Source organism: Hetaerina americana, unplaced genomic scaffold, assembly GCF_022747635.1.
Source record: "Hetaerina americana unplaced genomic scaffold, ioHetAmer1.1.p SCAF_3, whole genome shotgun sequence".
Classification (NCBI taxonomy): Eukaryota; Metazoa; Arthropoda; class Insecta; order Odonata; family Calopterygidae; genus Hetaerina; species Hetaerina americana.
The window spans coordinates 6,664,696-6,688,291 of record NW_027286874.1 but is presented as its reverse complement, the minus strand read 5'-3'; the positions used below and the strand labels follow the sequence as shown (position 1 = coordinate 6,688,291).

The following is a 23,596-nucleotide window of genomic DNA, read 5'->3' as shown; positions in this document are numbered from 1 at the left end:
TATTCGCATTCCAACATATATTAGTTGCTTGCATTATTAATGTAATAAACCTAGAGAAATGTATGCCAGATCTAGCAGACTCAAGGACTCCTTTCCGCAGACAACACGGGATAGCAACTGTGGGGTTAGATATCGCAAAAATCCCTCTTGCCACATCAACCTGAAATGGTCGAGGTTTGTCTATGGTTGTGGTTCACATTTTCTTAGTTAATGTAAAACTTTTCTTGCAGCATTTAAAATTTCTGTGAGTTTGCTAACGGATTTTCACAATGGTAAATAAATATCTTATTTTTATTAGACCACTCCATTGCTTGCACCACATTTTTCACCAATCCTCTATAGCGGAAACAAGTACAAAATGTGGAACGCTTCACGATTTTGCGTATCATCTTCGCTCAGGGACCATGTAAATCTTCTCTGTATCGTTCCAATTTTACTGCCGTCGAAGCGAGTCCCTCTCTACTACTCAGCGGTTCCTTCGTCTTAATTCTTTCCGATCAGGGTCATAAATACTCCAGGTACGTTTAAGAAGGTTGAGCTACCTTGGGACACCTAGAATTAACTTTGTGTTTCATATATGTCCTTTTTTATGTCTGCCTGGCCGACCAATGAATACAGCGTTCGGCTTCTGCACGGAAAGAGCATGCTTCAGGTCCAGGTGCGTGATAACATTTCGGTTACCTCGATATCTTCTCATGAGGGAGGAATTTGCCCAGAAGATGTGTTAGATTATTATTGATACTCATACCAAAAACAGAAAAAGCCAACGAAATATAAAAAAGTTAGAAAGTCTATAAGGACTGTGGAATAATAAGCTATATTTGCACGCAGCAAATGTATTACTTAGAATCGTCAACGTAATGATAGAGTAGAGAGAGATTGAAGATTAACAAGACAAGATCAGTTTGAGTTTTAAAAGAGGATAGATGCACATGATGCCATAGAAATGATGAGGTCACTAGTAGAAAGGTCATACGAGAATACAATCTGAATGTTTTTGGGTTCGAAGATTTCGAGGAGGCATGCAATAGAGTGGATTGGGTGGAATGACTGAATGTATTGCAGAAAATAGGAGTAGACAGGAGGAATATACCACTTATCCGCAAGCTGTACGTCTCTTCTCAGACTGCTCGGGTGAGAGGGGTGAGAGTGGCGGATGAAGAGTTAGGATGAGCAGTGTCAGGGAGAGGAGTTAGACTGGCGTGCCCATTATCACCCGTGTTTTTTAACGCATATGATTAGGAAATCGAAAAGAAGCTTGGGAAAAACTGGAGGTAGGAATGAAAGTCGGTGAGGAATTCATAAAATCAGTTAGGTTTGAGGATGATCAAGCTTTAGTTTACCAGTTAGCTAGGAGAACGGGATTGCTGTGAGCATTGAAAACTCAGTGCGATAAGTACGTGTTGAAATATAATGTAATTAAAACAAAGATTGTGCGGTTGTAGAGAAAGAGGAAGGCGAAGTTAAATATTTTTTTATGGTTCGTTGAGCACTCTACTGGGTAAACTGAGCATTATTAATTAACATTTGGCAGAGGACAGAAGTAGACTGGAGGGATGGGCAACTTATGCAGAAAATGTACCTGTTTCTGCAAACTGCATAGGTGCAGCTAAAGAATAGAGAGCAGGATGGCCAGTGGGGGGTGAGACAGGGATGTCCATTATCACCCGTGCTTTTCCAATATAGGTGTACATGCGGAGGAAATGGGGAGCGATGACTCGTTTCCCCATGACATAATGGCTTTAAAAGGTTCACTTGTTCAGAAGGAACACGGAAAATTATAGATTATCCATCGATTCCTCTTATCACTCCTTACACCTTTTAACGTGATTTATTCCGTACGTTATCGGGCCGGTATCTGCTGTGAAATTATCTCATCTAATCTCTGGGCGTATCTGTCCAGAATTTGTGAACGTGTTAATATGAATTTATTCATGCACACACTCGCACTCACAAACACACACGTATGTATGTGTGTATATATATAACCATAAAAAAATATATATATCCTTATTACATATATATATATATATATATATATATATATATATATATATATATATATATATATATATATACTTATACACATATATAAAGGCACTCAGTATATTTTTTGTACGTGCGTCGTATCTTATCTCTCTCTTTCTCTCAAGTGCGACCATGTATCGCCTGGGTCTGTTGACCTTGATGGCACGCAATCGTAATTGCGGATCATTACGCACTCAAAATCTGAGAACAAAGCTCTTTTGTTTTATCGTGTCCGAGACCTCAAGTTAATCTAGTCGCGAGAGAGAGATGCCGGCGGGAATTCCTAGTAGGAACAAAAGTAACATCTTTCTCCGTACGTACGCACGTTCCTGCCTATCCACTAAATATTTAATCGTGGAGAGATACTATATCTCCGCAAACGTGCTGACGGTAGCATTCCTCTGGTGCCATTCTGTTCTCAGGGCTGTTCGAACCTCTTCTTTTAAATTTAGATCTTTGAAAAAAGGAACTTCACGATGGACACGGTCTATAAAGGGACGAGGCAATATTAGTTAGGCATTTGTTTGTTCCCTGGCCATTAATATTTTACATCACATATATTAAAGTGCTGGGTTATAACAATAGAGTAAAAGGTAGTAGTAGCATTTAGGGGAGCCGACTGACAGCTGAGGTCATTTGCGCCATTAGAGATGGACAGGAAAGGATGAACTAACTACGCTTCGTCTGGCTCCTACTCTTCCAGTAGAAATAGCAGTAGTTTCCAGGGGAGGCAACCAACAGCTAAGGTCACTTGCGCCATAAGAGATGGATGGTTGAGGAGGAAGTATGGAGAGAAACCCCGGCATCGGCATTAGCCTACTCTTGTTGAAAGGCGCCGAGGGGTCCGCAGTTTACCGTCCCATCCGACGAAGGGCGTACTAACCCTAAGTGCTCTCCACAAAGCTCTTCAAGTAGGGAGATCGGGATCCAGCCCTTTGACATATCTGGTATGGGACGATGGGCAGGAGCCAGCAATTATCATATTTCCCTTCAGGTTAAATCTAGAGGCCTTCAGCACACACACCATTCTATCACGTCAAGGTTGTAGTCCATTGGGAGAAATAGTTTCGGGTTAAATCAAAATATAACTTAAGAGATATGCATAAAGTAACATTAAATGTTATAATAGTAGTAATTATACCTTTCACTCTGGCGATCGATATGTTGCGGTGGCTATCGTACTGGCTGCCCACCCAGAAGGCCCGGGTTCAAATCTCGGCGGTGTTGAATATTTTTCAGTGGTATCTCGATCCCTACTTGAGGTGCTTTGTGGAGGGCACTTAGAGTGAGTGCGCCGTCCGTCGGATGGGACGTAAAGCTGTGGACCCCTTGGCGCCTTTCGTAAAGAGTAGGCTAATGCCGACGCCGGGTTTCTCTCCACCCTTCATTCTTCGAAGAAGGAAGAGTAGGAGGCGCAGTTCACGCTACGTCTGCTCTTCCGTGAGACGGCTGCTAAGGCGTCTGACCCCTGTGGAGTAACAGGAGACGGAGGAAAAAATTAGTAATGAGGACAGGTACATGGGCACAGTAGAAGGAAAATGGGATACTATCAAAAAAGGATATCGGAAGCTGCAAACGAAACTGCTATTATTATTAGCACTTGTATTCCTCAGGATTAAGTAGTTTCTGTATAACATCACTTTTATCATATAGCTACGCTCCATATCAAAGTTTTGACGAGTCTTTTCTTAATATCCTTACTCAGCGTCCCTGTCATCAACTCCCTCCTCCTTGTGAAATCCTCTTTGCCTAGCGGAATTCTTCTCCTTACGTCCCTACTACTTTGACCGTGTTGGTCCAAAACACTACCGAGATTCGTAAACTGTTCTACAAGATACGTAAACTGTTCTCGTACCTGCTCTAGTTTTTGCCCTCCTATTTTAATGTTCAGCTTGGCTTTTTTCTTTCTGAAAATTCGTATACTCTTTGATTTATTAATATTGATTCTCATCCCGTATATGTCGCACTGAATTTCCAATTCAATCAGCAATGTTTGAAACCTTCCTTGGTTACTGCTCTCCATGAGTTTCCCTCTTCTGCCACTCTTTATCTGCTACCGTTGTCTTTCATCGTCGCTGAATCGCCATTATCTTAAATACTTAGATCATCGTCAGTCCATTTTATTTTACTACTCCTTCTGTATAACGTCACATTTCAGTCGCTCCTAATGTTCTGTGCTCAGCACTTTCCAGCTGTCCGTGTCTCGTGGCCGAAGGAAAGTATATTCTACAAATAGAGCGAATCATTTCCTTACATCTATGCTAGTACTTTTTGCCATTAGTGGCTGTTTCTTCGAACAGAAAGCCTCCTCTTTCGCCATTCCTATTCCACTCTCTCTCCCCACTTATTTCTTCCATCTGTAGTTATCTCGCTGTGCAAATAGCGAAGTGTCCCAGCGTTTCTTTCCATAATCTTATTTGGAGATTCGAATCTTCCTTACTTCAACTGTAAGACTTTTAACTCGGTTTTATTCTTGCTTATGCGGATTTTGTACTAATGCCTTCCATCCTCCACGTTGCCTTATATCCTCTCCAATTTTTCTTTCTTTTCTTCAAATATCTATGTGACCAACGAATCACAGCATGTTTAGGTTCATATGCCGTCTATCATTTTTTCCTTAATATTGTTCATTGCCTTCCCGATGTGCTCATAAAATATTTGATAGTGAGTGGCCCTGCCTTACCTCTTTCTTTACTTTCTTCCCAAATTTCCCACATCTAATCACTGTTACCTTCTCCCTACCTCTATGCTAGAGTGTATATCAATCCCCTGCCATAATGGTTCTTTCCCTTTTCTTTATAGAAGGCGTACCTTGTGGTCCACGTCGTCAAGAGGTTTCTCCAGATCATTGAAGGCAATACACTCGTAGGTGGAGTGATCTTGCTGTATCCTCTTTTTGATGAGTGGCAGAAAGCTCCCTCTCCTTTCCATCTACTCTTTTCTAAACTCAAATTTGTCCTCAGTAAGTATCCGTCCGCTTTCCTTCGGTGGATTCCTAACGCCATATTATTCGATGCACCGATGATCACGCAAATTTACCGAAAATTTTCACTTTTCTCTCCTCTCTTTCTTCTTTGGCATAGAGACGATTACATTCTTCTTCAAGTCCTTCGGGATTTCTCCTCTCATATGGGGTTGCATAGCTGTGTCATATTCTTAATTACTGAATATTTATTGGTGCAGAACGTATTCACCCCTGAGTTTTTTACTCCAAATTCAGACCTGGGGATGCAGTCAGTTGTCACGTCCTCGTCGACGGAGCCCTCTTCTTCCAGATTACATGCGTATATTTTCCTTCGCAAATATTCTCCAAACAGCCTGGGGTCATTTAATCTCTTCGCTTTCTCTCTTTATCTCCATCGAGAATCTCACTATTTTTATTCCGAATGGTATTGATATTTTCGCTGCGTTCATAAAAATGGTATCTCACGGTTTCGTTAGCTGCTTCAACTTTTCCCTGGACGGGATGTACTTCTTCTTTCAATTTCTTCGTCCATTCTTCTCTGGTTTGTCTCAATTTCCAACTGAATATCATTTCTCAGCCTTTTTTTTCTCAGTCCCTAAAATTAGGAGCTCAAGGTGAATGCTAATAGGCGTATAAGAGTGGATTTGATTACCCGATTATCAAGTTTTGAATTGAAAAACGCATTACCAAAAGCACGGAAATCAGCCTGTTTTCTAGCATGATGAGGTGATTGGAGAGCTCGTCTAGATTGGAATTCACGCATTGATAGAGTATTTTCGAAAGAGAGAAGTGCTGCGTACGCTTTCCCAGAATGATACTATCAGCAGTAGTGTATCGGATTCGGGTAGGATTTTGATGGTAAAACACACTTCTGAACTCTTAAGCCTTAAATAACACGAAATAAAAAATCCTTAAACCTCAAATCACACGCTAAAAATTACTTTTTCTCTTTCCACCTTGCTTTCTTTTCCATGCATTCTGTCCTCTATTACATTCTTCAACGACCAGTTGCCTCTCACCATCAGTATTTCCTGAATTCATTTACCCTGTATTCTTCGAAGTTCTCCGAACAGCCGTCTCTATTTACTTACCATGCTTCAATTCAATCTTTTGTTTTCCTGTTCATCCTAATCTAGACTAGTCCGTTTTATTTTCTCCATTCTTCCCCAAACTCATTTGTCAAGGGCCTCTAGTCGAAGCTTATCTTCTTGCATCCACAGCCAGCCATGCAGTTACGCCCCATATTGGATTTTTCACTAATTTTTCCCTTAAATATTTACTTAAGGTATCTGTTATCATCTCCCGCCTCTTTGTGAATGTTTTCTTAACCTAACGCTATTCTTCTCTTAATTTTCCCACCACTCTGTTCATCTACGAATAGCATCCACAATAAATGAACTTTTTCAAATGTTCTAGATTGTGTCCTCCCAATTTATTTAGCTTATCTTTCCTATTTACCATTATTATTACTGCCATAATCCAACAGTCCACCGCTAAGATGTGTGGCAGGGGGTGATTACACACCAGACTACGTTTGACACAAAAATACTTTTTCTACCTACCGCGGTCAGTTAATGTTATTCTGATCACTTATAATTCGTTGGAAAAGGACATCTTAAGTCAATCTGGTCTGCACTTGATCTCTCTAATATTATTCCGATGTAAATATCTACCGTAGTAAAATGAGACTAATAACACATTTTCGACATCATTGCTAAAGAGACCTCCTTCCACTTTATGCAACGGATTCAATTTGTAATTTAAACTTCACCCCGTGAGTGATTCCCAGCCTAGATGCAATAATAACTTTGATACATGACTTATGACCCTTTCTAAATTACCATCGAGTAAGCCTGGACCTAAGCTATCTTCATCTACGTTATCTTCTCTTTCTATGTCTAAGCTTGCTGGTCTAATGTCTTTCTCATATAGTTCCTCTATACGTACACTCCTTCCATCTCTCTTGAATATTCTCTTATTCAATCAATAATTTTCTAAACTTATCGTTGATTGATTGCGCGGATTTCCCCTTCTTACTTACTGACAGTGTGTTCAACTCCCTGTACGGCGCACCCATTTCACCCTTTCTCTGTTAACTTCCCATATCATCGCACTCTGTCTTCCGCCACGCTTCTTTCGACCTTTTGCTATCCCTGCTCTCTTTATACTTCCGCGTACCTAACTATCTGTTCCCATTCTTCCATATCCTTCTCCCATCTATCTTTCTAATCATCTCGCCCGTACTCTCTATTTTTCTTGCCCTTTTCCTTTTTACTATTCCTATCGGTTCGTTGGCAGTTTTCGATATCCCTTTTTTATATGTTCCTATTTTTCTTCTACGTGCATAGTTCCCAGCTCCCTTGCCTCGCCCAAAATTTTCTTTACAGTCTTGAAATACTCCTCCCTTGTCACTTTGGTTAATCCTTCTACATACCATTTTCTAAATCCTCTTCCCTTTTTATCCTTTTGTATGGGACGCTTCACTTCGTTATTCCTTAAATATCATCTGATCCGTGTCCGTGCGCGAATTAATCACGCTGTTCCTAAATCTGTGCCTAGCCATAATATAATCTAACTATATCTTCCTGAATTTCCGGACATTTTCCGTGCATATCTTCTTCTGTAATGGTGTTTAAACAAAGCGTTCGCAATAATTAGCCCCTGTCTCCCATAGAACTCTATCTCTTTCTACCCACGATCATTTCTTGTTCCTAATGTTAGCTCACTACCATTTCCTCCTTCGTCTACCGTCGCCTTCAAATCCCCCATAACCGTCAAATATTTACCTCCAGGAACACACGCAATTATGCCTTCTAATTGATCGTATACTCTTTTCTTATGATTGTTTGGAGGTATGCCTGAACAATGACCAAGTTCCACCAAGTTACTCCAACTAATACTCGTAATACTCAGAAATAATCGTAATAATCAGTCATTTCCTCTATATTTACTACGCTACCTAACTTTTTGTTCAATACTACGTCCATCTCTCGTTGGCCCTCTTCCCCTCCGCTGTGTAATACCTCCATAGCTATCAGTCCAGGAACCCTCGTTATCCTTCCATCTCTCCTAGCACTGCCCTATTACGTCTATATTATTTCTCGTTCCCCATATCTAGCTTTATACTTTCAATATTCACTTCCTCAAAATTGCCCTATTCCAAGTCTCTATTCTAAATATGCTGGTCCTCATCTGGCTTCTGCGCTTCTTCTTCGGCCGCTTTTGCTTGGCAAGCATTTCCTGCCGATTGGGCCGAGTCCCATGGTTACCTTGACATATTGCCCTAGAAGTGTCCATCATAATGGTCTTGGAATAAATAATTGGGTTCCCGTTTCCTTCCCAAAGAGTGCTTCTAAGGTGACACCATCATTCAAATGGCAGCCCCACTGGGGTCAGACGCCTTAGTAGTTGCCTCACTTTCTGGCTTATCCTTATGGCTAGGACCCTTATTAAAATTAATCGATAGAAATGGTATCTAGAAATAAAAAGCGATGGAGTACTGGCGGCGTAATTCTTCTCATTAAAATGAATAATGCAAATCCTTTTTCTTTTAAATGCCAATTAAATAAATATTGTATAAAAATGTGCACTTCTAAAATATTCCCATTATTAACGACACATTTCAACGTTAGCGTCTTTTTCAGGTGCATACCTAATAATAGTTGCTAAGTATATACCTGAAGTTGAAGCCTAGTGTTAAAACCTTTCGCTAGTAAATATAATATTTTAAAATGTAGTAGATGTGTAAAAATTAGGGAAGTCAAAGTGGAAACGAACGCTAAATCGCGCCTCATGGGTTTTAATTCCATCATCACGCGTGAGTTCTCCGTCTTGTGATTGTCTTCTGAACATCTGGAACTATGACGCTATTCACGATCGAGACTTTCGCGCCAAGGTCCGCTCCATTGTGCCTGGTGCTCTCTGTGCACCATGCTCTCGATCGCTCTGTGATCAGTTGGTCTTCGAATTTCCGTGATGTCGTTATGGCGCCGTTATGGCCATATGGGGAGCGATATGAAGAGCAAGATGTCCGTTGGACGGGAAAATCCATTTTCCATATCCCGTGGAATCTTAATCTGGGTAGAGTTTCGTTCGAAAGAGAGATCCCGCGATAAGATGAATAGCAAGACGGAGCTCATTTGTAGTGAACGCATTCAGATATCGTCCGTACGCTATCTCTCGCATTATCTGCATCCAATTGTCTCCTGTGATTTTTGCGACGGCAATCGTGACTCGCGACCTTCATTCGATAGCAATCTGCATGGATCAATGGACATACCTTTAAGACGATACAGCTTCAGCTGTAGTAGCACTTGCCATAACCACGGTATAAAAACCTTCCCGCCGAGCCAGACAAGTGGCATATCGATTTTGTTCACGAATCGTTCTTGCTCTCTCCATATGCTCTGCAGGGGGAAAGTATCGAATTCGTGAAAAAAAATTGAACACGGGATTTCAGCGAATATTCATGCTTTGAGGTCCAATGGAGACGCATGAAGTCTGTCCATCTTACTGCGTACTTGTATACGCGATCGGTTTTTTGTGGGGATGATAGCTCAAGCAACATTAACCCGAGCGGAACGAAATTTCATATTTAGCAATGCTTCTTGAGAGTCGATGAACTGATTAGATTTGAACCAAAGCATATCCACCGGAAGTGAACGTTAAGGGCTTCTTACAACTTGTCACTGGGGCGTTCCAATAAAAATACCATTTAAGAACTGATACGATTTTCCGTGCAGAACGACTTGATTTTTCTCTTAAAAAAATCGAGAGAATTAAATTATTTCCGTGAAACTTGAACCACTATACGAAAAATGGATTATTTTTTCTTGATTTGTTCACCATTATCTCATGAAAATTCTATGGAACGTCGTTCGTGTGCTGATTTTTAGGTTTTTTTAGCGGTGACTATATCATTGTGCTCTTTTGAACGTGGGCACATGCGTAGAGACCCTATACGTAGTTACCGCTGGCTGATCCTTATTAAAGCGAAGGCCGAATATCGTCCACTCCGACAGAAAAGCCATTTTTAATTAACTGCGCGGGTATTTAGGAATATGCTGTAAGATTAAACGGTTTTGAGGCTATTCCTCCTTATTCGGCTTACAGGGCTACAGAATAAAGTTTTTCATTCATATATGCTGGGAATTATTATTAACGGTATTCTACCGATTAAGGTAGGTTAATAATGGACACAAACTATCAAACGCTCAGCGAAAATTCTTATTTTTCTCTTAACAAAACACAACCCGACATCCAACCTTACAATCAGGCCCCTCTTAATTTCTACATATTTTCTCCCTCCATTCATTCCGTTCAACTTCCCTATCTTATTCCTATCCCTTCCTCGCTTGCTTAACTCCCTCTATCACAGTCTTCACCATCCCATTGCCAATCACAAAACTCTGCATCTATCTTCCCTGCCTCTTTTTGATTTCTTCCAACAATCCTCTCCCCTCCCCCACTATACCTATCACGTCCTCATTTGTTTCCCTTTCAGCCCATTTCACCTTCTCCACCCTACTTCACATTCACATTTAAAAAGTCTCCAAATCTACGCCTGTCATCCTGCTTCAATGATCATGTTTCCGCACCGTTCATAACTACACTCCATATCAAAGTTTTAACGAATCCTTTCTTAACACCCTTACTCAAAGTCCCTGCCATCAACATCCTCCTGTTTGTAAAAGCTACTTTTCCTAACGCAATTTTTCTCATTTGACATCATATTTTATATATATATATATATATATATATATATATATATATATATATATATAATCTCATTTCCCAACATCTACTTTGACCACTTTGCTCCAAAATACTTTCGAGATAGGTAAACCTTTCCACCTGCTCTAGTTTTTGCATTCCTATTTTAGCGTTTGTCTTAGCTTTCCTCTTCCCAGAAACCGCATATCCTTTGTTTTACTTACAGTGCATGGAATAGGTTATCGTATTAAATTTCGTCCTTGTCTTTGGTCGCAATAAGTAATAAATGAGGAGAAAGTGATATCTCTTGCCACATCGCCAGCTGTTTTACCCAGATTCCATCGTTCGCAAGTTCGACGCGATTGTTTGGCCATACCAGTTTCCTGAGCCTTATGTACATAATGAATTTGTAACGCGAGGGTGGGAAGTTGAAAGGCAAACATCATCGTTGACGTGAATGGGCTGTTGAATTAGTTAAAGAGCCAGTAAAACGAAAGTGGAGGCGGTAGTTGCGGGAAAATCGAACTGGAACGACTGAAGGGGAAGTCCCCGGGTGAAAGATGAATGAGAATACGATGATGGGAGACGTAATGACTAAATTGAGTGGGGCGTTATACACAAGTATTTTCTGCGCCCGTAGAGGGCGCAATACTCAGGGAAGGGTGTTCTCGCCAATTGTTGCAAACTTCTTAAAGTTCACCTCCACTGAAGGCCCATTACGTGGTTCCATAACTGGAAATGAGAACGCCATTGCGTTTTCATACTAGAAGTGAGTTTGGCATTCGTCTGCGTACAAACACCCGTACATTTATACCTTTGATGCCATTCACTTTCGGGGTGGACAATTTCAAGAAACCCTGATTCTTAACCTATTTCAAGGGACGCACTCCCTGCTGCGAATTTCTCCCATACTTCCTTGTCCTTACATACCTACAAACAAATTTACTGTCGGTCATGTGCACAAACATGGTACGTATACGCACATACATGTCTGTTTCTAAATCTACATAATACCCTGCAATCCACCGCAGGAACGTGTGGCGGGGATTGTTAGGTCACTGCCCGTAAAAAAGAATAAAACCGTATGCACAACCCACAAATTCATACCAATCTACATTCGCAAGGTCGCATATATTAATGCATAAACCTTTTTAACTTACACGCATGCAAATACGTATATTTTAAACTAAAATAGACATACACCTACGAATATAGCTTATGGCTGGGTAACGTTTAATTTTGTCCTGACTTGTAAATCGAAAGTCTTTAATATTTCTGTTGTGACTTTGGTTTCTTACTATTATGATTCCTGATTGACCGGGGGAAGAACGATAATTTTTATCTATCTGTACTGGAATCCATCTCCCTTGTATTATCTGTATGCTCTGATCTACCTAAGTAGCGTGGGGCCATAATAATTTATTTACTCTCATTGTTAAACTCTGAATTTTTTCTGAACCTTTCTAAAAGTCTCACTCTCGCTTTTTCTCTGTGCATCTCGAGTGACTCCCAGCCTAATTCCTCTAAAAGCCCTGTCCCACTCGTCTTCTTTTTATAACAATTTTTCACGAATCTGGCAGATTTTCTCTGAAGCTTATCTAATTATTTTCGCCAAATTTTTTCCCAAGGACCCAAAATACTTGCGGCATTTTCCAAATGAGGCCAAACTAGAGTGAAATAACACTTCTCTTTCACTTTCTCATTTAATTTACCCACCAACCGTTTCATGAACCCGAGTTTCTTTAAAGATAAAGCTATTTTCATTGTATATATTTGGGGACGAATTACACACCTTTTTGCCAAGAAAGAACGACGCCTGTAGCAATGCCGTTCAGTCAAAGAGCTTTTTCGTACTTGAATGACGATCCATTTCATAACTTAAGTTCCTCTCGAATTTAGACTTCTTAGGTAGGGCTGGTGAAAGCTCAGGAAATATAAGAGATATTGGTTATTGCTAATGCATTGCAGTAATAACTCAAAATTGCCTAAATTCATTGTTAGAACCACAGCATATGACGTACCTACATTACAATTATAATCACACAGTCGAATTTTGAGCACAGACTTTAGTATTTTTCTCGCATCGGTATGTTTCAATTCAAACTGATGTTTTAGGTTTCCGGGAATTTCATTACATGTACGATTGGATGGTTTCGGCAGAGATATATTTTAGTGGATATTTCCATTACGAGGTTCGTCGTGAAATATAATTGCATTTGTTTGTGAACATATAGGAATCACACATTCTTAAATTCGGATATGGTAAACGTGAAATGTTATGGGGAAATTTTTTTTAATCTAGCATTACAAGGACATTGGCAGTCTAGATATGTGGTGAGAATATATTATTGCAGTATCTTATCTTTTGTGGGCAGCATGGACGTCTTAAGTAGGGATTGCTTCTGGCAACTGACGTGGGTTCAAATGTCGTCAGACTCTGTTGGATAATAGCATTAATTTGGCTTTTGTTTGTTCATGTTGGTTTTGTAAGGAGAGTGTAAGAAACATATTGTAGGTTAACATGGGTATAAATGCGTGTTGCTTTGGGAATGTTTTCTTGTTGGCGAAAGGAGTAATTTTTTGGTAAAGACGCTTCTCTCTCCCTCCGAATGGATTTGGTGCGCATCCGTGGGGTAAATCCATTCCATTTGAGAAGACTCACTAGCGCGGGGCAGGGATTCGTGGTGCGTCGCGCGAGAGAGATGTTGTCACGAAATGCCGTACATACAATGCCACAGGCATTCGTGGTCGTGCGCGACGCGCCACTGTCCACGAGGTTAAAGCCAACTTTTAAACATTTATGCTGTTTATACCTTGACAAATTTCCAAAGAAACTGCGGGAGATGCCAGTATGTACGGTATTTCGTGGCATCTTGTTCCTTTAAAAGCCCCAACATTTCAGAGCATAAGAGGACGCCTCGATAACTTAAGTGGCTAAAGCACTCGACCGGATTGAGGGATCTGGGTTCGAATCCCAGTCAAGGCGAATGATTTTTACACTCGGAAATTGTTGCATAGACATACATATGTTAGCGGAAAACTTCGTCTTAAAAAAGTGTTAATTTTATCCACCACAGAAGTTCTCAGGTATATTTAAAAAGGAGGGAATGGAAATGCACCACAACCATTTATACGATTGACCAACACCATTAACAAGACAGGTCACGCAGACCTGGAGAACAAGAAGGGGAAAATTCTATTTATCCATGGCCATGAAATTTATGGTCCTCACCTCTGACGCCATTGGTACATGCAGAAAATGGTTCCTTGCTGTTGACAGTGGACCACGTGAGGCACCACGTGAAATACTTGCGTCATGTTACGGCTTCCGAATACATTTGTATGCCATTCCTAAATCATCTAGCACAGTTGAAAATGCGATCATCCTACAGGGTAGCCCCGGGATTATTTTTGGTCTAGGCCTAGCTACAACTTTGCCACACCTTCGTAGCTCTATTCTGTAACTCGTCGTCACACTTTGGCGGAGTATTTCTGTTTTCGCCATTTTCTAAACCACTTGCTGGGTAGCTATCAAGCTCAGATTCAATCGAAATATTGTCAACGCCGAATTTAACGGTTGTTTGCCGTCATATTATGTTACAGAATAATGCGAGAGGAATTCTTATCACTAGACGATGTTCTCAACTAGTAATGGAATAGAGCAGAGCGGTGTTATCGAGGGCACGCCACTGTGCACCGCTTCGCACTCCCGGGTTCCCCACTGCACCCCTGCGTTACGGGTGCCGTTTGCCCAATAGGCCGCACCCAGTCGGCCTTGGCGATAGCCACGGAGACGGGTGGATCGCCATGGTAGGCGGGATTTCCTCGAGGCATTGTCGTCCCCCCCCTCCCCTGCCTCCGCAGATTATAACTCACGTCCCGCCTCCTTCTCCGGAGAATTCTATCTTCCTGCTCACTTTCTTGCTCACCCGACAGGGCGTAAGAGGGATGTCAGATTGCAAGAGAGGCGCCCTTTTCCAGTTGAAAATTGCGCATATATTTTCCGACGTCCACAATCGCCATCATCCAGTCTACAGTCCGGCGACCGGGGGAAGCTCGTTTCAGCAATCTCGCCGGGAAGGGTAATGGGAGGGGCCGCTTTCAGAACGCTTTGATTCTCCCGCAACCAATCAGCTCGAGCACGCAGAAATCACCGTGCAATCTCTGTGTAAGGGAGGAAAACATCTGAACCTTGATGCCGTGACGAATCACCAAGTCCTTCTTGCTCACGTCCGGCGGAAAGCGAGAAAAACAGTGTCAGCGGAGCTGCGTTCGATAGAGCTCCGGCCGGTTTAATCTTAAAGAGGGGGGCGTTCTCCTAACAGAGATGGCAGTCGAAACGAAAACAAAACTAGTGAAATTTCGATGATTTCGTTGGCCAAAGAGCCGAATGAAGAAACGGAACCGCATGGAAGGAAAACCAATGATCGAAAGTCAAAAGGAGGAAGTGAAATCGAAGAAGGGACTACACTAGATGGAAAATAAACGGATGTTCCCCCGCCTCCATAACGAATCTGAACCCATTTAAAGATTCTCTAAGTTTCATAGCTGAGCTTTGTCTTTGCAGCCTTGCTTTCCTCCACGGCACTTTTCAAATAATTGCCTGTTGTCACTCTCATAGTACTTGTGATGCCGTCCTGAAACTTCTTTCTTGACCTCCCTCTTTTTTTTGTCTTAATGGTTTTCCCTCCATTATGTTTTCCAGCAAGTTTTTATGCCGAAGAATATGTCCAACAATTTTAATTTTCCTTTTCTTCATCTCTTTTATTAAATTCCTTTCCTCTTTAATTTCTTTCAATACTACTATGCTGATTTTCTTGTCTATCATCTCTATCTATCCCTATCCAAATCCACATTTCCACTGCTTCCAACCGAGACTACGTCATCTTTCCATCCAATGTCCAAGTTTAACATCAGCATAAAAATCTACTCCAAGTAAATGTTTTTGCAAAAGATTTTCTAATTTCCAATGTCACGTATTTGTTTCCCAAAAGATAGCTTTGTTTTCATTAGCCGTCTTTGCCGAGGGTATTCTTCGATTTACTGCAGAGGTTCATCTGTTATCTCTTGCAATTAAGCCCCAAAGGTGGCAGAACTCTTGTACTCGATTCCCCTGTAATTAAATTTACAAGCGGCTCTATCCTGTTTTTGGAAAGAAAGAAATCTTTGGTTTTCTTCTCATTTATTTTCAGTTTCCATTTTGCCAAAGCTGTGAACAGGATTTTGAGGATTCTACTTTATTTCATTCTATTCTATTTGGCTGATAGGAAACACGCACCTCCTGGTTGCAATTCAACTGGAAATTGAAGTCATTAGCTCCGTTTCGCTTGCCATCCCAGCCTCACACGCCATAAATTTCCGAAGGCCTTCAAAGGAACAAGGCGTTCTAATTAACGTACATATAAGCACGGGGTGGCCGTGGCGTCAATGTCCACATGTGGTTAAAGCGGACGTTTGAACACTAAAGGAATTTGTCTTACAATTAAGACGATTCCGGAGAAATATACGGGAAGTGCCGCGATTTCCTTAAGCGAAATCACCCGCTAGTGTGCGCAGAGTGCGGGTGCGATGAACGAGCACATTTCTGAGAATTATCTCGTTGCAAAATTCGTTGTCCGTCCCACGCCGATGTTCGAAACTGCAACCTTAGGTTTGCCGGTCGAGGAGACGTCTCGGTGGCTTCAACTGGATTGAAAGCACTAGCACGGAAATCGATGAATCCTGGTTCGAATCCCGGTCGAGGTGAATGATTTTCAAACTGAGAATAAAGTTTCTCTCTTTGTGTGTAAACCAACGCTTGATTCCGCTTAAGTCATGATTGGAATTGTGCATGCATACCTAACACCCCCCGCAACGCACCCTTGCGGTTGCTTGCTGGGTATTAAGTAGATAGGGATGAAGGTACTGGTCTTGTATTTGACGCATTTAATTATAATTTTCATCAAAGAAACCTTATTTCATAGAACGAATTCCTAACCAAAGCAATCAACCTTCTAGTGCCACTTAGAGTAGGTGAATGTTTGATTTATTCATCTAGGCAATTACGTTTCACTGACGCACCGTCAGCATCCCATGTGTAGAATCAGTGAAAATTTTTATTTTCTAAAAATGAATGTCTCTCAAATGCTATCAAATACTAGTATGCACCTTTTCTCGGATAGTGCATGTATGTATATCTGCAATCTCTATCTACGCAAATTTGCACTGTTACTCTTTACTCAGTTACCTTACACAAAAACCAAACCACAGTAATGCTACATGCTTTAGGTTACTCTGATAGGTCATGGTAAAACTCCACTTGTGTTGCAGGCTCCATGTGACATGTGAAATTCGCAAATTAACCAGATATTACCTATATATTGGTACTCTGTCAGCCATCGCTGTTGCGTGTGGCGGGAATGTTTCCACGCTAATCACGGGAAATGAAAATTAAAACGTAGGAGGGGACGAATTAAATAATATTTTGATAAAATGGCCACACTCTAGCCCGCTTACTTAACTATTATAATGTATTTCCGCCATCGTTGTCGGCTATTCTGATCCTTTATCTTGTGTTGGATGAATGCCATTTTTTAAAATTGCCTATTCCACAGTTGACATCTCTCATCTTATATAAAAAGCACTATCGTGCATAGATTTATTTAAGAGATATTATAAAAAAATAACGTTATTAACTGTCCTGATAATCTACAAATGCAACTAACCTTATCATTCCAACGTTTTATAGATATTGCTTCTCATCGCTGCACGCGATCTCATTCAGCAATCAATTAAATTTCATGAGAATCCTATATACTGGCAGCATGTTCTAAATGAGGCCTACTATTGGACGGCATCATTACTCTCTCTCTCTTAGACTCTCGTTACATTTACGGAGTATTCATTAAATATACAATTTTGATTGACAATTGGAAGTTGAAGACTATTATAGAGAGGAGAAGGTTGGACAAACGAGAAAAGGGAAGGAATAGGATCGAGATGTTGGATGGAATGAAGGGAGGAAAGAAGTATGCGGAACTGAAGAAGGACTTACTGTAGTGCCACGATTTCAGGTTGTGCTTTTTCTCAAGAGTGGCAAGTAAATATACTCTTGGGAAAATTTAAAGCTGTATCTATCCAAAAATTACCATAACCGGTATAATACCAATAATTATCATAAATGCTAAGAACTGAAATATGTAGCATGGTAGTCGACGGAGGGAATAATATTCCAGTCCACGCAAGACTCCACGCACTGAAAAAACTACGTCATTCGAGCTGGACGCTGGCACTTTAGGAGGAGTTCATTATTTTAAGCTTAACTCCATCATTGAATAATACATAGTGGGAAAGAAAGACCATCATGAGGGGGTAAGTCACAATTATTTGTTGTTAAAACTTCTGCGATGCAAAATTCACTTACCAAAGCAGTATTCAAGGGTACCAGTCCGTTTCTCAAACAAGGGGAGTGGATTTGGACCCGATCATTACTCCTCTTGTGGAATGAATTGCGCAGGCGTCGGTCAGGGTTAAGGGTGAAGCGAGCTCTACCCTTGTCATCTCGAGTTAATTATTATTGTGCGGATTTTGTGTAATATAATGAATGATTACGCTCAAAGTCGCTCATTGTTAATGTGACAGAGATTTAAATCCAACAGAAAATTTCTGTAACCCTTAAGTTTAGACCATTTTTGGAGTGTTTCGTTCGAAAATAAACGTGACTCGTATAAGTTTCCTCCACGCGCAACGGGGTCAGTCGATAGTGACTCCTTACGGAATGCAATAATATTCACCTTGAATATTCCTCCCAAGACTAAATTTTCAAAGGGAACCGTGGTCGGAATGAAATTATATGCGCTTTTCTTATTTTTAATGTCTCGCGAGGTTCACCTTAGGACGATATACTACCTTGATCAAAAATTTCCCGGAATTTATTCAGAAAATTAAAAATACTACAAGTTTATTCATCTAAATCTATATTGCCCCCTTCAAAGTAATCCCCATCGACTGCAACACACTTATGCCAGCGCTTGATCCAATCCTCGAAACATTTTTTATATTCGGTTTTCGGTATGTCCATCAGTGCTTCCTGCGATTTTTCCATTACTTCCTCTCGGCTGCTAAAACGCGTTCCCCGTAATGGTTTTTTAACTCGATTGAACAGAAAGAAGTCACAGGGAGCCAAATCAGGTGAATTCGGTGGCTGTTGGATGGTATTTGTTGCATTTTTCGTCAAAAAATTACGAATAATGATAGCACTGTGCGACGGTGCGTTATCATGGTGCAAAATCCACGAGTTTTCTGCCCACATTTCTGGTCTCTTTCGGCGAATTGCTTCACGCAAACGTCTCATAACGCCCAAATAATACTCTTTGTTTACTGTCTGGCCTTCTGGCAAAAATTCATGATGCACTACACCGTTGTAATCCATGAAAACCGTCAGCATTGCCTTCTTTTTTGACTGAAAACGACGTGGTTTTTTTGGTCTCGGCTCATTTGGTGAACGCCATTCACTTGCCTGATGTCTGGATTGCGTGTCGTACTCATAAACCCACGTCTCGTCTCCAGTAATGATCCTTTTGATGAATGTGGGATCGGATTCAGCCTCGCAAATCATGTCTTTTGCGACGTCAACACGGTCTCTTTTTTACATGAAATTGAGGTCTCTTGGCACCAACTTTGCTGCTACACGACGGAAACCCAAATCATTAACCACAATGTCTTGGGCGGATCCATAGGCAATGTTCAAGTCCTCCGCTATTTCTCTGATGGTTAATTTGCGGTTATTGACCAACATTTCTTTTACTTTATCAATTTTTTCACCGACTTTCGATGTCGATGGTCTGCCACTGCGTTCATCATCTTCGATTGACTCACGACCACTTCTGAACCGCTCGTGCCACTGGTAAACGACCGTTTTTTTTAGAGAATCGTTGCCGAAACACTTTTCCAACATTTCCAACGTCCGTGCGCCACTAAATCCGTTTTTTACGCAAAATTGAATACAAGTTCGTTGTTGCAAATTTAAATCCATTTCTGAAATTGTAAAAAATCGCCAACACACACAGAGATAGATGTACTCTTGGCTACGTAACTTTTGCAAATGTCAAGTTATGACACTAAGATTTAAAGGGAATATCAACAACAGATGTACCAATTTAACAAAAAAAACAGAACTCAAATCGGAACGATGGGAGCGCCACACGGTGGTTATTCCGGGAACTTTTTGATCAAGGTAGTATAGAATATCTCTGGCATCTCTACAACTACATATTACCCCGCAAGGGCGTGTGGCGGGGTTTGTTAGGTCACCAGCCATGCATACAGAACACGCTTCCTTACTTCTGCTGCAGAATGAGGAATTTATCCATTCCGCGTTCGAACGCGATCGTTGTTAAGATTTTTTACCAATCCCCATGGCACTTACTTAAAGAGTCACGAACTTCATATTCCCCTCGTCGAAAGGAAATCGCTCGGGACGGGGGAAGCCTCATGGATATAACGAGGCCTGTGTTTCTCGACTCTTATCTTGATCCATGGCGACGATAAAATAATTGAGATGTAGATATTTTAAGATTTTCCCTCGGATATGGTTATCGCATCTTCAGCGTGCGATTATTTTACAGATCTACTGTGCGGACATTTTTGGCATTTCGCCGCGATAGCCTTGCGCAGGGAAAAAACGCCAATCACGATGAAGCAATTCTCTATGTTCATTTAGGTACTGCTTGGTCTACGAAAGTGTTGATTTTATATCAGTTTGTGATTTGATCAGTGTTTGAATTCCGCGATTGAATAATAAGAGCAACACGTCGTATTTTCGAGTTTTTGGCCGACGAATTGCTCATAAAATCGTCATCGATGAAAATGATTAGTTTTGTCGACTTATTTCATATATAAATGAATAACCAATGCTATATGACCGATAAATGCTAAAGAATGAATTCGTATTAAGTGCTTGGGAATATAGGAATGAAGGTGGAGCCGTATTGATTGGAGAAAGAGGGAAAATGAAAGTTTTTATCGAAGTCGTTTTATCTTTCTTATACTTGTATTATTTCCATGATGCCTCGTACCGCAGTACGATGGGGAGAGTAACATATTTTTAATATTGGCGCAGAGAAGGCCTCTTTCCAATTTAACCAAGAGCTCCAACCTCCTCTCCGTGAATGTCTGACAACATTGTTTCTCTAATTATCTAGTTACACCACTAAGCTTATCATGATAGCGTTTTACAGATCTAGCTCGTCTTCACTGTACTCGATCTAATTAGGAGATCAAACCGACTTTGATTTCGGAGCATATTCTGGATAGTGGAGTGAATGTTTTGTTGAATGGCGGCAGGTGAGCGTATTGAGCAATCGTGGAGGAAGGTGGGGGGATTTGACATATTGGAAAACATGACGGTGTAAAGTGTCTGAAACTGAAGAATTCACCAGTATAGTTGACAAAACGATCAAACATTTTCATACAGTTTAACCAGGTTTCTAAATTTTAGAGCGGCAATCAAAATCATATGCATATGGACATATGGCTGTTCTGGAATTCATCTAACCCACGATGGCTCCCGAAAACTATTGTCCGGGAAGGCCATTTTACAGTGATTTAATGAGACGCAGATTCAGCCATTTTGTCATCACCTTGAGGTCGGTTCCACCATCAAATTATATTCGCGTGGTTGGAAAATCAAGGTCACATTTTGAATATAAATTGAAAAAGTGCTTCACGATTATTTTTATCCTTATATTTTTCAGGCAACGTGAAGTATAATTCCGTATTAACTGGTTTTCAAGAGGATTTAGCTAATCCCCCGGTCACATCTGGGGTTAATAAATCTGTCAAAGGGGGAAAAGTGTATAATTTTGCATAGAATTCAACCGGTGAGGCACAATACAACCGGCGAGATTTTAATCATTTATGCTTTTACTAGCAAGAGGCCTACTGGTATTCAACCCTTCCACACCAATCCTAGCGATAGCAACTTCGGCCGATTACATTGAAAAAATATTTCTACAAATTTCCTTGGTTGATATTGAGCAATTTATTCTACAAAAATAAAAATAAACGAAAAAGCGATGGGTGTTTCGCCCTTTAAAGTTCTCTCGAAGGGTATCCACATTTTTCCGCTACCACCGTTCAAGTCTCCCGCCCCTTTGTAGCTCGCGGCCTTTCGGATGCATATTTATGAGGAACGGCGACCTTCACATTGGTCTTGGTTGACTCGGAGCTCTTCCAAGAGCAAACGCGTCCACAGGTTTCCTCACTTCGTGCTCCAACACTTGCAAAAATGTGTACACTCGGATAAGCCCATAATCCAGTTTGTGACCGAAAAGTATGAGTACCTACACCTATTTCTTGGCGTTCCCTGAGCAACGAAGTTTTCATCCTTTTTTAGTAACGATCTATTTCTTAGTATTTCCCCAAACTAGCGTTTGATCAGAGTATCGACTAATAAATGTTATTATCAAGGTACATTAGAGTCATCGTTGCCCTGAGATGAATCCTCACTGAAATATTATTACCTGAAGTCCATTTTTATTTTTCGACGCAGTCTCCAAAGATATTTGTACACACGAATCCCATCGCTTTCGCACTTCGCACATAAAGCCAAAAATCATTTAAGTCTATGGACTGACATCCCAGCCACATTTTCACCTCCCGTTCAACATTCTCATCATATGCGAAACGCTGAGGTGAGTTTTTAATGGACCAATCAGGTCGAGTGTCGCTTGGGGATAAGGCGAGGAGGACGAAGCAAAACGGGAAATGCTGAAGAAATTGTCACCCTAATTCATTGCTTTTTCTCTCAAATTAATCGGGTTACATGAGGTTTGCAATAGCGTGATTACACAGTAATCAATGCGCCTGGACGTTTTATAGCCCGAAGCGGCAATTCTTAATAAATTAATATCATCAAGCTGGATGGTGTTTTCAGCCGATAAAACTAATTTAATAAACCTCTCACTACTATCTTCGGCTATCCCGAAATAATTTGTGACGAATTCAATCATATTCCTTCCTGTATACTTCGGCACCTTGTTGATATAGGAAGTCGTCGTCAATTTACCAGAAATTGGTTTGAAAAATATTTTTAGGTCTTGTTTCAACTAAGCAAATGGTTTTTATTGGTAACGTTAGCTTTCGTAGTTCCATAATTTGCACTAGGATGGAACTGGGTCCTCTTTTATATCAAAATAAATCTCTGGGAAAGAATAGAGGTGTTAGCAATTGGAACAACTATTTCAAGTATTAAAAAATAAATAGCGAGATCACAAACTACATCTTTATTAAAGATTTTACGCCGATACAATTCTTTAAGCAATAATATACGCAGTAAATGGTATTTTAGTTACACCAATATTTATATGGAGTACATTTTGAAATTAAGTCGTTAACATTAGTATTTAGGGACTTACAGCAAATTCCCACAGTAAATTGCGCTCTTCGTCATAATTCTCCAGATTCAAACTCTGACTTTTGAGTATTTAGTCGTCTGTGCTTGTGGAGGGGGAGGTTGAAAGCTAAAATAATGTCCATTAAAAATCATATCAAAAATAAAAATAATGTTCTCGTACTTTGTGCGTGTTCCTTTGCCATACGATCCTTTAATTGTTAATAATTCCTTCTTAATAATTTTAGCAAGTCACCATTATAGCCGTCACTGGCCATCAATCCTAAGAATGGGTTGATCCGCAGTTCTCCATTCAGTTCTCCCGATAACCTCCAGGATCTCCATATTTCTTCCCGTTGACGTCTGCCATTACCTAATTAATATGTGTCTTATCTTTTGGGTCCCTCTCGCTGTAGCTACCCCAGCTCGATCTCCTCATTTCGTCGGCTGTGTCTGCGCCAAGATATGTATGGCTAATCCCACCCTTTTCAGGGTTTTCGCTAGAGGTAATTCCTTCCCCA

General features: G+C 40.7%; 1 non-coding gene across 1 annotated transcript; it reads right to left on the bottom strand.

The window, feature by feature from the left end:
• Positions 1 to 354: 354 nt before the first annotated feature.
• On the bottom strand, positions 355 to 462 carry LOC139691108 (U6 spliceosomal RNA). The gene has a single exon (XR_011701567.1). It is a non-coding gene; the product is annotated as a U6 spliceosomal RNA (small nuclear RNA).
• Positions 463 to 23,596: the final 23,134 nt, after the last annotated feature.